Source organism: Panthera pardus, unplaced genomic scaffold, assembly GCF_024362965.1.
Source record: "Panthera pardus isolate Hobbes unplaced genomic scaffold, ASM2436296v1 HiC_scaffold_20, whole genome shotgun sequence".
Lineage (NCBI taxonomy): Eukaryota > Metazoa > Chordata > Mammalia > Carnivora > Felidae > Panthera > Panthera pardus.
Genome location: NW_026526766.1, coordinates 61,414,750 through 61,428,048, shown reverse-complemented (window position 1 = coordinate 61,428,048; position 13,299 = coordinate 61,414,750). Strand labels below are relative to the sequence as shown.

Here is a 13,299-nt window from a genome sequence, read left to right as displayed (position 1 = left end):
TAGAAGTTACCTCTAAAATATTTATTCATTTATTAAAAGACAATTTTTTAATGCCTACCAGCTTCATTCCTTTAGTGATAGCGCAGTTCCTACTTTTAATTCATGGAGCCAGTCTTTAGGTAATAAAACTGAACAGTACAAGGTCCACATCTTCCTGGAGCTCTTGATCTGTAGGTGAGACAGACAAATACGTCTGCCAGAGTAAATAAAATTGGTATTAGAGTAGAAGTATAGCCTCCGAAACCATATTTGGTTCTGACTGGGGCTCAGGGAGAGATAAGATGAAGTTTGAGCGGGGCATTGACAGATGAGTAGGAGTTCCACAGGCAGGTGAAAGTCGGTGGTGTGGGGAAGAGGAAATGAGGCATTTAAGGCAGCAGGAACAGCATGTGTCATAGAACATAGTGCACCGAGGGCATGGTAAATATTCTCGGGTGGCTGAAATACAGGTTTTTCTGAAGGCTGAGAAAGGAGGCAGACCTATGGCCAGATTACTATGTGGAGTAGAGAGGGAGAGCGTCCACGGAATGCTTCCAGGATGTGAAAGCAGGGCCATGCCCAGAGCTACAGCCTGAGGAGGCCCGCCATTGAAAGGGTCAGGCAGTGAGAGGACCAGATCTGCCTTTAGGACAGCCAGAGGGCATGGCAGTGTTAGGGAAGGTGGCCAGGAGGTCAGGCTGATATGTAGATGCAGATCTTTTAGAAGGTGTTTAGAATTTTATTGTTTGAATTCCAAACATGGGAATTTTTGAGTCATCTTTTTGTGACTGATATCTAACTTAATTCCACTGTGGTCAGAAAACATACCTTAAATGATTTCAATTCTTTGAGATTCGTTAAGGCTCACTTTATGATCTAGCATATGTCAAATTTAGCAACCACTTTTCATGCACTTGAAAAGAACATGTATTTCCTCTTCATCTGTGGTGTTCTATGTGTATCAATTAGGTTAAATTCATTAATTGCATTGTTTAGGTCTTCTTTGTTCTTACTGATTTTTTCCTGTTTATTCTATTTGTTACTATGAGAAGTATGGTCAATTTTTTTTAAATGATGCACACTTAACTATTTCATTTTGTCCTGTAAAATTTTTGCTTCATATATTTTGAAACTGTTATTGGAGGAATACAAATTTAGAAACTGTTTTATCTTCCTGGTGAATTGAACCTTTTGTTATTATCAAAAGTATCTCTGTTTCTAGCAATGGTTTTTATCTTAAATTTTACTTTGTCTGATGTTATATGGCTATATCAACTTTCTTTTGGTTAGTGTTTGTATGTATACCTTTTCTATCTTTTTACTTTGAATCTTTTCATGTTCCTATATTTAACTCTTACAAGCGCCTCTGACTAGGTTTTATGTTTTGTTTTTATTCAGCTTGACAATCTTTGTCTTTAAATGGGAGTATTTAGTATTTATATTTATGTAAATGATTTATTTATATACTTTACTATGCTTATAATTTAATTTTTTTGTTTGTTCCACCTGTTTTTTTATTTGCTTTTTCTTCTTTCTTCCCTTCTTTTGGGTTAATGAAGTTATTGTTACTATTCCATTTTCCCTATTTGCTTGTAGTTATATATATACATACATCTCTATGTATGTATATATTTCTATGTCTTTAATGGCTAGCCCCGCAATTGGAGGATGCTAACTTGAGTTATTAGTGTCTAATATAAGTTAGTACTTTTATCACTTCACTGACAATGCTAGGGCCTTAAAACTTAACTTCTACGTATTCCCCCAACCACCACCCATTTTGTGTTATTCTACACATCCTTTAGACCACACAATATAGTATCATTGTTATACTCAGTATTCATGTACATTTAGCCACACTTTCACTTTTTCCATTGTTATTCATTCTTTTTCAAATTTCAGTGTTTTAGAGGAACTATTTTCCTTCTGTCTGAGGAACTTCCTTTAGTATCTTTCAGTGTGGGCTTATCTGGGATTAATTCTCTCAGGGTCATTTTGTCTAAAAATCTTTTCACTGTCCTCATTTTTTAGAAAAAACATCTTTTTAATTGATTTTCAAACTTATGGATATTTTCTCTTTTTTTAAGTTTATTATTTATTTTGAGAGAGAGACAAGAGTGCATGAGCAGGGGAGGGCAGAGAGAGAGGGAGAGAGGGAGAGAATCCCAAGCAGGCTTCACACTGCCAGTGCAGAGACCGATATGGGGCTCGAACCCACAGACCATGAGATCATGACCTGAGCCGAAGTCAAGAGCCAGAGACTTAACTGACTGAGCCACCCAGGGGCCCCAAGTGCAGATATTTTCAACAATAATACAGAGATCCCATATACCCTCACCCAGATTCCCCAATTATTCATATTTTGCCACTTTTGCCTCTCTCTATTAATACATACTTTTTTCCTGAACCATTTGAGAGTAAAGTAGACAGGATCCCTCATTATTCTTTAATATTTCTGTGTATATTTCCTAAAACACAAACAGAACTCTCCTACATACCCACAAAATAAATATCAAAATCTATCGATGCCATCAGCAATTTTCTAATTGTTCCAATAATGCCTTTTGCAGATCCAGGATACAATCCAGGGTCATGTGTTGCATTTACTCATGGCGCCACTTTAGCCTGGAAGAGTTCTATACTTTTTTCTTACCTTCCATGACATTGATATTTTTGAAGTGTAATCCCATAACTTTGTAGAAAGTCTCTCCATTTGGATTTGTCTAATGTTTCCTAATGATCGGACTCAGTTTATGTATGTTTGTCAGGAAGACCACAGAAGCGATTATGTGCTCTTTTCAGTGCGTCCTGTCAGGTGGTACATGATGTTCACTATGTGTTGGCATTTGGTTAAGACGGTGTCTTGGAAGGTTATCCGCTCTAAGATTAATAGCTATTTTGTACGTAGGAATGAATAAATATTTTGTATTTATTAATAAGCATTTTGGGGATGATACATTGGGATGTAAATATCCTGTTCCCCATCAAACTTTCACCCATTAATTTTAGCATTCATTGACTTTGCCTGAATCAGTTGTTGTGACAGTTGCCAAATACAACTGATGTTAGCATTTATTGTGTATTTATTAGCTGGTATTCTATTTTAAGGTGTAGCTTTTCCCTCTATTAAGTTCCCTTTTAAATTCATTTATTTGTGTGTGTGTGTGTGTGTGTGTGTGTGAGTATGGATTTACAGAATTGGAATTTTATTTAATGGGTTATAATCTATGATCATCATTACTTATTTTGATGCTCAGATTTCCCCTGATTTGGGTGAGCATGGGTATGGGTGTTTGGGAGACCAGATACAGGTGGAGGGAGGGAGTCATTTCCAGCTGCCCTTATGCAATTTAGGCATGTTCTCAAAATTTTAGAGTACTTCTTTACTTTCAAGAACCACAGGATGTTCCTGGCTTGTCTTACATGTTCATTGTCCCCACCCTGGAGTCCTCCACCTTTCCAGTGGATTTTTTGTTCCTTTTAGTGGAAAAAGGCATTTAATAAACCAAGATCTGGGTTACGAGGTGTGATCATTGCTACAGGTATATCATGGATTCTAGACCTTCTTGGTCTTGGTAGAAAGAGTTAGGCAATATTATCCATATACACATTCCACATACCCACATAAATTGTATCTGCCTATGTTAAAAAAACCATGAGTTTACACTGACACCTCCAGTTCCAGCCAGCACCCTTTCCATGCTCAAAACTCCTTTGACAATGAGAAATCTGGGTCTCATTATCCTCAATATATTCACTTATTTATTTAAGCCCCCTGTATGTGACCACCACTAGGCCATATAGTATCTTTGTATGAAATAGAAAAAGCTATCTCTTCTGAGTGAATCCCACCCTGTCCCAGGAAGCACAGCTTTCTGAGTCAGAGGCTGGATTTCAGGCCCCACTAACCCCTCAGCTGGCTGCCTTTGTGCAGAGAACAACATTCATAACCTGCAGCAGCCCTGTCAGTTTCACTCTGTGCTCCTGAGAGTTATTCCATAATTCTTCTTTTAGTATAATTAAAATTTATGTGTGACACTGACAGAAATGGCACAAATAAAAAAACAGTTTGGGTCGAATAAGCCATTTCATTTTATTTTTGCCTAACTAAAGTCTTGTGTGGCTTCTTCAAAGTTAATCATATTCTTGGGAATCGAAAGCTCAAGGAAAATTTGGTGTGTTAGTCTGCTCTGCTAAGCCTCGGTGTTACTGTGGCTGGCACATGGCATGCCTTTGGGCTCAGAAAGTTTAGAAAAGACAAAGTTAGGAGAAAAGCTCCAAAGGATAAAAGGTATAACAGTAAGGTGGGGAAGATGTGACATACAGGGAGAGAGAAAGAACTAAAGATACCTGTCTGAGAACTACAGAAGGAAGTTGCGAGGGCCCTGGTTGGCCTATAAAGAATTTTAAGAGGATTGTGTAATTCCTTAATTTCGCTCTTTCTAATTTTCTGATAAATGCTAAATAGGGAGGGAGGCATTTTTTAATTGCTAATGTCATTGCCTTCATGGAAGTTTCCCTAACGTCTACTATGGCATGTCTATAGCCCCAACTCCAATTCATGGTAGAAATTTGTGTAAGAGGTGACACAAACTTGAGCCAGAGTAGAGAAGAAGGAAAGAGTCATCTAGGGCTAGAAAGGGCACAGTGACAACAATAATAGTATCTAATGAGTATTGGGCACTTACTCTGTGCCAAGCACTGTTCTACATGTTCCCACGGTGTTCACTCATTTTAGCTCACAACTGCAGGATGAGGAAGGCATTATTACTGCTGCATAGACGAGATAATAGGCTCAGAGAAGTTGAGTAACTTTCCCAGGGTCAGATGTTTATTGAGTGGTCACACAGTCATTCTACAGCCAGGAGGCGAACCTGGGTAGCTGGACCCTGTAGACTCAACCAGTGTTCTGTGCCACCTCTGATGGTGGGAAGGGGGATTGAGTCTCCTAATTGAGCCTTTCCCCAGGAATTTCTGATTGTCTAGAAGTAAAGTTGGCTTTCAGAGGCTGACCAAGCATGGGTATCCGTGTTTGGGGGACCAGAGGCAGGTAATAGGTGGGTGTTTGTAATGGCAGAGCCAGGGATAGAGATATGTGGGCACTTTTGAAAAGAAAAATCCCTCAAGATTTGTTCAGTATTTTAGTAGGTTCAGGAGAAACTGATTTTCTAGTAATAAAAATGGTGTGCCTCTTTCTTTATGTTAAAAATAAAGAATTTATTATGTCTACTTAATGTATCATAACACTTTACTTAGAAGTGTTGAGGAAATTTGAAACTTTTTCAAAGTTTATTTATTTATTTTGAGAGAGAGAGAGAGAACACACATGTGCATGGGAGAGGGGCAGAGAGAGAGGGAGAGAGAGAAAGAGAGAGAATCCCAACCAGGCTCCCCATTGCCAGCATGAAGCCTAATATGGAACTCAAACTCATGAACCATGAGATCATGACCTGAGCTGAACTCAAGAGTCAGACACCTAATCAACTGAGCCACCCAGGCACCCCAAAAATTGTTGAGGAATTTTGATTTTTCGGATAAAGATAGCTTTGGGGGGATATAATATTAAAGGGTTTAAAATTTAAATAATAAAAAGGATCACTCATTCCTTTAAAAAAATTTTCTTAATGTTTATTTATTTTTGAGGGAGAGAGAGCATGAGTGGGGGAGGGGAAGAGACAGAGAGGGAGACACAGAATCTGAAGCAGGCCTCAGGCTCTGAGCTGTTAGCACAGAGCCCGATGTGGGGCTTGAACTCGGGAACCATGAGATCATGACCTGAGCCAAAGTTGGACGCTCAACCGACTGAGCCACCCAGGCACCCCTAGATCACTCATTACTAATGAGCAGCCCTATCCTATGTCCTATTTGGTTTTATAATATTAGCTGGCTAGTCTCAGAGTTGGTGGTATATCCAGGATTTGCACTATACACTTTGCATATGTAAAGAATTAAATACTCACCTTGCATTGGTTAGTGCCAGCTGAGAATATTTTTAAAATTTCTATTCCAATGTGCTATGTCAGTTTCAGCAGGTCCAATTTATATTTTGGTAGTTATCTGAAGGAGCTGTGTGGAAATCTGGGTTAGCAGACACCATATTCTTATTTATTCCAATAATGTCTTATCATCCCTTATAGAGCAGGTTACAGCAGGCTGCAGTCCCTTTCTAACAGACTCATGAAAGTTTGAATTCTTTCCTTAAAGTGATCAGTAGGGTGGGGGTGCCTGGGTGGCTCAGTCGGTTATGCATCCAACTTCAGCTCAGGTCATGATCTTGCAGTTCGTGAGTTTGGGCCCTGCATTGGGCTCTATGCTAACAACTCAGAGTCTGGAGCCTGCTTTGGCTTTGGTGTCTCCCTCTCTCTCTGCTCCTCCTCCACTCATGGTCTCTGTCTCTCTCTCTCTCAAAAATAAGTAAACCTTAAACAAAGTTTTAAATAAAAAAAAGTGATCAGTAGGATGGGCAACCTTAGTAGCTATGGTGAGCAGTGAAGGGAAACACTTCATGAGAGTTTGATATTATTGACATGTTGTGTCTCTCCTAAACATTGGTGGGTAAGTCTGTGTCTGTGTGTGGTTGCTCCAGAGACAGAAGAAAGTGCCCCAGGGAAGTTTCTACACCTGGTTCAGTTTCTGAAGTACAGTGATCACATGATGAACCCAAAGAGCTGAGACAAAGAGATGAGCCGGGTAAGCAGTCCCACCTTCATGGGGGTTGCAATGTATTTGGTAAGTATGTGGGTGTCACAGGCAAAAAGTAGGGAAGGGGATCTCTTCCCAAGGAGTTGCTCTAGAAAGACTGCCCTGTAATTCAATACAAGTACCCTGTAATTCTTGAGATCAATCTTCATTCAGCCCTCATCTTCATCTCCCCGTCATCCCCGGCCCCATCACCACCACCATCATGAAAAGAACTGGCCATTTTGGAGACTTCTAATTTTCCAGTTTCTGCTTAAATTTCTGCGATTCCTTTCTTTGATTTTTTAGTACCTGGGGATTTATCTTTCTTTTGAGGCCAGATATGTATTTTTTTTAATGTCTATTTATATATTACCCAACATATATGTGTTGAGAGTGGAGAAGAATCTGCTAATTCCAGTTCAGTCTGCCATGCTGCTGGCAAATACATAGTGATTGACTGCTAATGTAGTGGATACTGCTGTAGGTGTTAGGGATAAAGCAAACAAAAATCCTGGCATTCATGACAATTCCACTCCTGTGGAAATCTACTCAGGACTTACCAGGTGCAGGGTACTATTCTAGGCTATAAATATATTAACTCATTGAACTGTCACAACTACCCTGTGAGAGAGGTGCCATTATTATATCCATTTTATAGATGAGGAAACTGAGACATATGGAGGTTAAGTGACTTGCCCAAGGTCACTCTGGTAGTGAGCAGAGGAGCTAGGATGCGAACCCTGGAAGCATAGATACCCTGTCCCTGGTTTAACCAACACACCATATGGCCTTTCTGTATGCAAATCTATGCCTGGAACATGGCTCTTGATAGTTATTTGTTGAATGATTAAATGAAATGAATGAATGATCACGCTGTCCTATATCTTCTGCTGTTCCATGCTATCATCTGCCCTCTCCTTGAGGATAAGAACAATGTCTTCTTTGACTTTATAGTGCCAAGAACAGGGCCTGCATGGAGTACCTGCTCAGTAGAATGTTGACCACTGGAAGAGATGAACTGCCAGATGGTTCCTAGAATGACAGTGCTTTTCAGCTTTAACATGCATGAGTCACCTGGGAGTCTGGGAAAATGGAGACTGCAGAATTGAACCCTCAGGTTTTGGAATCTTCATTTGTAACAGGTGCCACAATGGTCTGTGCACCTCCCTCTGGCCACATTCTGTAGGGGCTGTCAGGGAATAACTAAGAGCCATAGGGCACCAGACGTTGCTGGTAGGTCAGAGGTCTTGACAGTTTGGGAGTTTTGAAGCCACATTTTATTTTATTTTATTTTATTATTTTTTAAATATTTATTTTTGAGAGAGAGACAGGGACAGAGAGATAGGGAGACAGAATCTCAAGCAGGTGCTGTACTGTCAGTGGGCCTCAAACTCACAAACCATGAAATCATGACCTGAGCCAAAAATCAAGAGGCAGATGCTTAACTGACTGAGCCATCCAGGTGCCCCTGAAGCCCCACTTTAGAGAAAACCCTGGAAACTCAGCAAGGAGCAATTTGCTCCCCAGGGAACCCCAGGAAATTGCCTTCCATACATAGAATGACTCAGACCTGTAGCTTCTCAAGGTTATTGTCTCAGATTTGATGTTCCACAGATTGTCATAAAGAGCTACATTCTACCATCTACCATTGCTGAGCAAGGCACCTATGGGCTTATATGAACATATATCCCGGTTCCTGTTATAACTGATGGTTTGAACAGCAGCATTGACTTTTGGAAGTCTTAGTATAGGTGTTTACATGAAAGCACTTCAGACACAAGAAGTTAAGAAAGTAGAAGGCTATTATATAATAATATGGACATTGGGTAAAGAACCTGTCCTCTTAACTGGTCCCCAGTGTTCTTACCTGCTAAGTGAGAAGACTGGAGATGCCCTCCAGTCTTTCCATAATACTTGTAATAACATCTACCATTTATTGCATGCCTACTGTGTACCAAGCAATAGTTGAAACTACCTTTATTGTGTCTGGTAGCTAATTCTCAGAATAATGTGACAGTATGGTCATTATGCTCCCAGAGAGATGTGTTATTTATTTATCTAATATATATTGATAGCTTGCTGTGTGCCAGGCATCAAGATGGACACTGAGTACTTTGCCAGGCGCTGGGGCATAAGTTGCCCAAAGTCTCAAAGCTAGTAAGTGGTAGGACAGGAATCAACCTCAGGTATGTTAAACTGATGTCTAAACTCTTTCTTCTTCCTCTCCCACATTTCTTCTAAGATTCTATGTCTAAAAAGTATGTGTGAGGTCATTGACATTTTTTCCTAATTTCTATACCAGTGATTCCCCTGTTTGCATGTTAGAATCATTTATTAAGACTCTACTTCAAACTAATTAGATAAGTATTTCTAGGGGAGGATAAGGGGAAAAGAGAGGCAGGAATCAATGTTTTGTTTTAATAATTGCCCAGGTGATTCAAATAGGTTGCCAGAATTCAAATAGGTTGCCAAACGTCAAAATCCTCTAGATTCTAATTAAAAAAAAAATTGTTTCTACTTGTGGTGAAGTCCATACAACATAAAATTTACCATCTTAACCATTTTTGAAGTATACTGTTTGGTAGTGTTAGGAATATTCACACTGTTGTGCAACCAATCCCCAGAGTTCTCTTCATCTTCCCAAACGGAAGCTCTGAACCCATTAAACAATAATTCCTCACTTCCTCCTCCCCACAGTCCTCAGCAACCACCATTCTATGGTTCTATTTTCTGTCTTTATGAATTTGCCTATTGTAGGTACCTGATATAAGTGGAATTATACAGTATTTGTCTTTTTGCGACTGGCTTATTTCACTTACCGTAATGTCCTCCAGGTTCATCCATGTTGTAGCATGTGTAAGAATTTATTTCCTTTCTGAGACTGAATAATACTACGTTGTGTGTATATTCCATATTTTATTTATCCATTCATTCATCAATGGACACTTCCAACTTGTGGCCATTGTGAATAATACTGCTATGAACATAGGCATACAAATATCTGTTCAAAACCCTGCTTTCAGTTCTTTGGAGTACATACCCAGAAATGAAACTGCTGGATCCTATGATAATTCTATTTTTAATTTTTTGGAGAACTGCCATGCTGTTTTCCATAGCAACTGCACCATTTTATATTCCCAACAGTGCAAAAGGGTTCCAGTTTCTCCACATCCTCACCAACACTTGTTATTTTCTGTTTTTTGACAGTAGCCATCCTAATGGGTAGGCCGTTGTAGATTATAAATTTTAAATCCAATTATATTTGTGTGTGCGAGTCTATTTTATCACATAGTTTTAGTTATTTGTCTGTGACTCTTTTCATGATTTCGCTTTCATTTTGCATTATTTTTCTTCCCTCATTTGGAGAATCTCTGCAGATTCAGTATTGATCACTCTTCTCAGAATTATGGGGAGGGGGTTGGTGTTGAGGAGGTGTTGGAAAGCACCTCTGCTTTCAAGTTGCTTATGGTTTCTGGCTGGAAGCTTGCTTACAGTCTTGATGGATTTGTGCCCTGGTTCAGGTCATACCCGCTCCTATCTCATGGCTTACTAGTTTGTTCAAGGCCTTGAGAGATGGAGATTGCTAAATATACACTGTAGCCAAGGGAAGAGTGAGTAGGAATTCATGTAGAAAGAGTAAGTGGACCGCGGAGCTGGGAATGGTCATGGTGTTTTGGAAAGAAGACTGGTTTGATTCAAACTAAAGTTCCTGTTGGAAAACGGTGGGAAAGAATGTCACATTGGTCAAAGCCAGATTTGGGAGGAATTTGAAAGTCAGGTTCAGAAGTGTCAGGGTGGGCTGTAGGGCTGTCCATCAGGGCAGCACATGGCAGGCCATCGGCAGTGTTTGCATTGGTGGGATGGGGAAGAGATGCTCTTCCAGGTGAGCAGCCCTCAAGAGAGGAACACCTTCAAGGACATTAGACTGAAAGATGAATCTAAAATGTATCTTTAAGTGAGAAATTGTAAGCTTTAGGGACAGACGGAATATGAGCACTCTGAGAGGGAGGAGAAGCTTCTTTCAAAACTATGCAGTATTCTGGAGATGCAGCAGTTGTCTCTTCGAAAGAGACTGTAGTTGTGGGGAAAACAGAGCCCCAGGATTGGTATTAGTTAGAGTTACATTTGATTGTAATGTACAGAAAAACCCAAAATAACAATGGCTTAAACCAGATGGAAGTTTATATTTCTGTCACTTAAAGTCTAGAAATGAGCAGACCAAAATTCAGGTAACTGGCCAGGGTTCCTGTGGTCACATTGGCCTTAGTGTTGCCCAGACCCTACTTATCCCCCTGCCTTTCTTTGCCCTGTCCTTCTTTCTTCATGGACAATCCAGGCTTTATCCCTTTTTGGTTTCCCACCATCATCCAGGAGTAAATGCCATTGTACATCTGCCATGTGTCTTTGACCTGCCCATCACTTGGTCCTTCCTGCTGCAGCCCAGGCCTCAGCTCTCCCTTTTGAACTTTTACCACAACTTTCTCAAATGTCTTCCCATCTCTTGTCTAATCCACCCTTTTTATGGCTGCCAAGTTAGACTTTCTAGAGAGTGTATCACTTCTGACTCACAGCCCTCTGATGATTTCTCCTATAGCCTCTAAAATGGTTAGGACTCTTCAGCTTGACATTCAAGGCTCTCAGTCAGTTAACTAAAATCTTGCCACCTAAAGCGATTGCTTGATTTCATTTTAACATCCCCGTTTTAATCTCATCTAATTTTCAAAGCATTTTAAGGGAGATGACTTTTAGGTAAATTTCTCTTCAGGAGAGTTAACAACAAGGAGAAACCACTTTAGTTGAAGTGTTTTCACTTTCAAGGCCAAACAACAAGCTTACTGCATTCTACCATTTCAAATGTAGTCCAGTTTTGTCTTATTAAATCAAGACTCAAGGATCCGTGAGTTTTTGGATTCTCTGTTAGACCCACAAGCCAGAGTTAGAAGTTCTATCTGACAAGGGTTGACCTGACACCCGGAAACCTCTTTGTTCACAGGAGGGGGTGAAGGGTAGGCCATGGGAAGGGTGTTGGGTTCTTTGGGAACAACCCCCTGGACCTGACTTAAAATGGGTATGCATTAATCTCAACTCTAAAGCCTGCTTTCACATGACGTTGGCATTTTGCTTGATCTCTCTGGCTTCGGTGGCCTCACCCATGAAATGGAGACTAATCACAGAATTCCCCACCATCCCTGGGCTATTATCAAGATCAAAGGTGCTAGACTTGAAACACTTTCTAGCTTTATCTAGGCTGTGGGAATTTTAATACCTCTTGCATATTAGTTTTCTGGAGCTGCTGTAACAAATTGCCACAAACTGGGTGGCTTATAACAACAGCAATTTATTGTCTCACGCTTCTGGAGGCTAGAAATCCAAAATCAAGGTGTCCACAGACCCATATTCTCTCCAAAGGCTCTAGGGAGCAGTCTTTCCTTGCCTCTTCCTAGCTTCTGGTGTTTGCCAGCAACCCTTGGTGTTCCTTAGCTTATAGATGTATTATTCCAGTCTCTGCCTCCCTGGTCATAGGTGTTCTCTCAGCATGTCTGTGTCTCAGTTTTCTCTTCTTACAAGGACACCAGTCATTGCATCAGGGCTCTCCCCAATCCAGTATGACCTCATCTTAACTAATTACACCTACAAAAGTCCAATTTCCAAATAAGGCCACATTCTGAGGTTGCAGGTGGACATGAATTTTGTGGGAACATTATTTAACAGAGGCTACCACCTTATTATGATTGTTTAAGAACTAACTTAGATCCCACAGGCTAAAGGCTTAGCATGTACTGCTAGAGAAAGTGCGGTGATTGGGTTGCACCCTTTGCTCTTCCTCCTTCACACCCCCCCTTTCCCTGAGCCTACCTCAGCTCCACAGACTTGGGCTATAATCTGCTAGACTCTTCTGTCCCTGGATCTGGTAACAACGAATCTGAAATTCTCTTCTGTAGGTGAAAGGTGTATTTACTTTTTTAGGACGAGAATAAGAGGAGATCCTGACAAGGTGCCTCATTAAAATAACCAATGAATGGAAAATTGGAGAAGTATTAAGGGTCAGCCTGGCCTGTGAAAAAATATTTCTGGGCCTCTAACAACCAAACGTGAAACTAAATTCATATTTAACAAACACTTCAGCCGGCACCTTCTTGTATCAGTATTCTGTGCAGTGAAGGTGGAGAATGGTTTCCAGATGGGTAGAAGGAACTATCTAGGAGCGTGGAAATTGACTCGAGGAGACACAGAAGGGAGGCAACACAAAAGAGATGGATGGAAAGGACACCAGATACACAAGGTTCCAGACCTGGCCCTGGCTCAGACTCCATGTTTGATTTTGGGCATGTCCCTTCCGTTTTCTGAGCCATGGTTATAAAATGAAAGGTTAGGTCCTGAGACCTTGGAGACCACAGCCCCAAAAGGAGCTTAGAGAGGAGCAAGGGATAAAGGGAGCCACAAGAGAGCCCTTCTGTAGGGCTTAAGGAAAGTCACCTGCTTCTTACACTGCTTATACAAATTGGACATTCATGGTAACATGCTGCATGATAAATAAACATCTCTCATCTATTTTTCACATGTGGTCTTTGCAACAATGCTGTAAGTTAGGTGAATTTGGTGTTTGTATTCCTTTTTGCAGATGGGGAAGCTGAGGTT

The 13,299-nt window shown here is 40.5% G+C and overlaps 1 long non-coding RNA gene across 2 annotated transcripts in view; it reads left to right on the top strand.

Annotated features, from left to right (window-relative positions):
- The window catches only part of LOC109270080 (uncharacterized), a 529,587-nt gene that overhangs the window by 256,310 nt on the left and 259,978 nt on the right, over window positions 1-13,299 (top strand). The gene's annotated exons all lie outside the window — the stretch shown is intronic.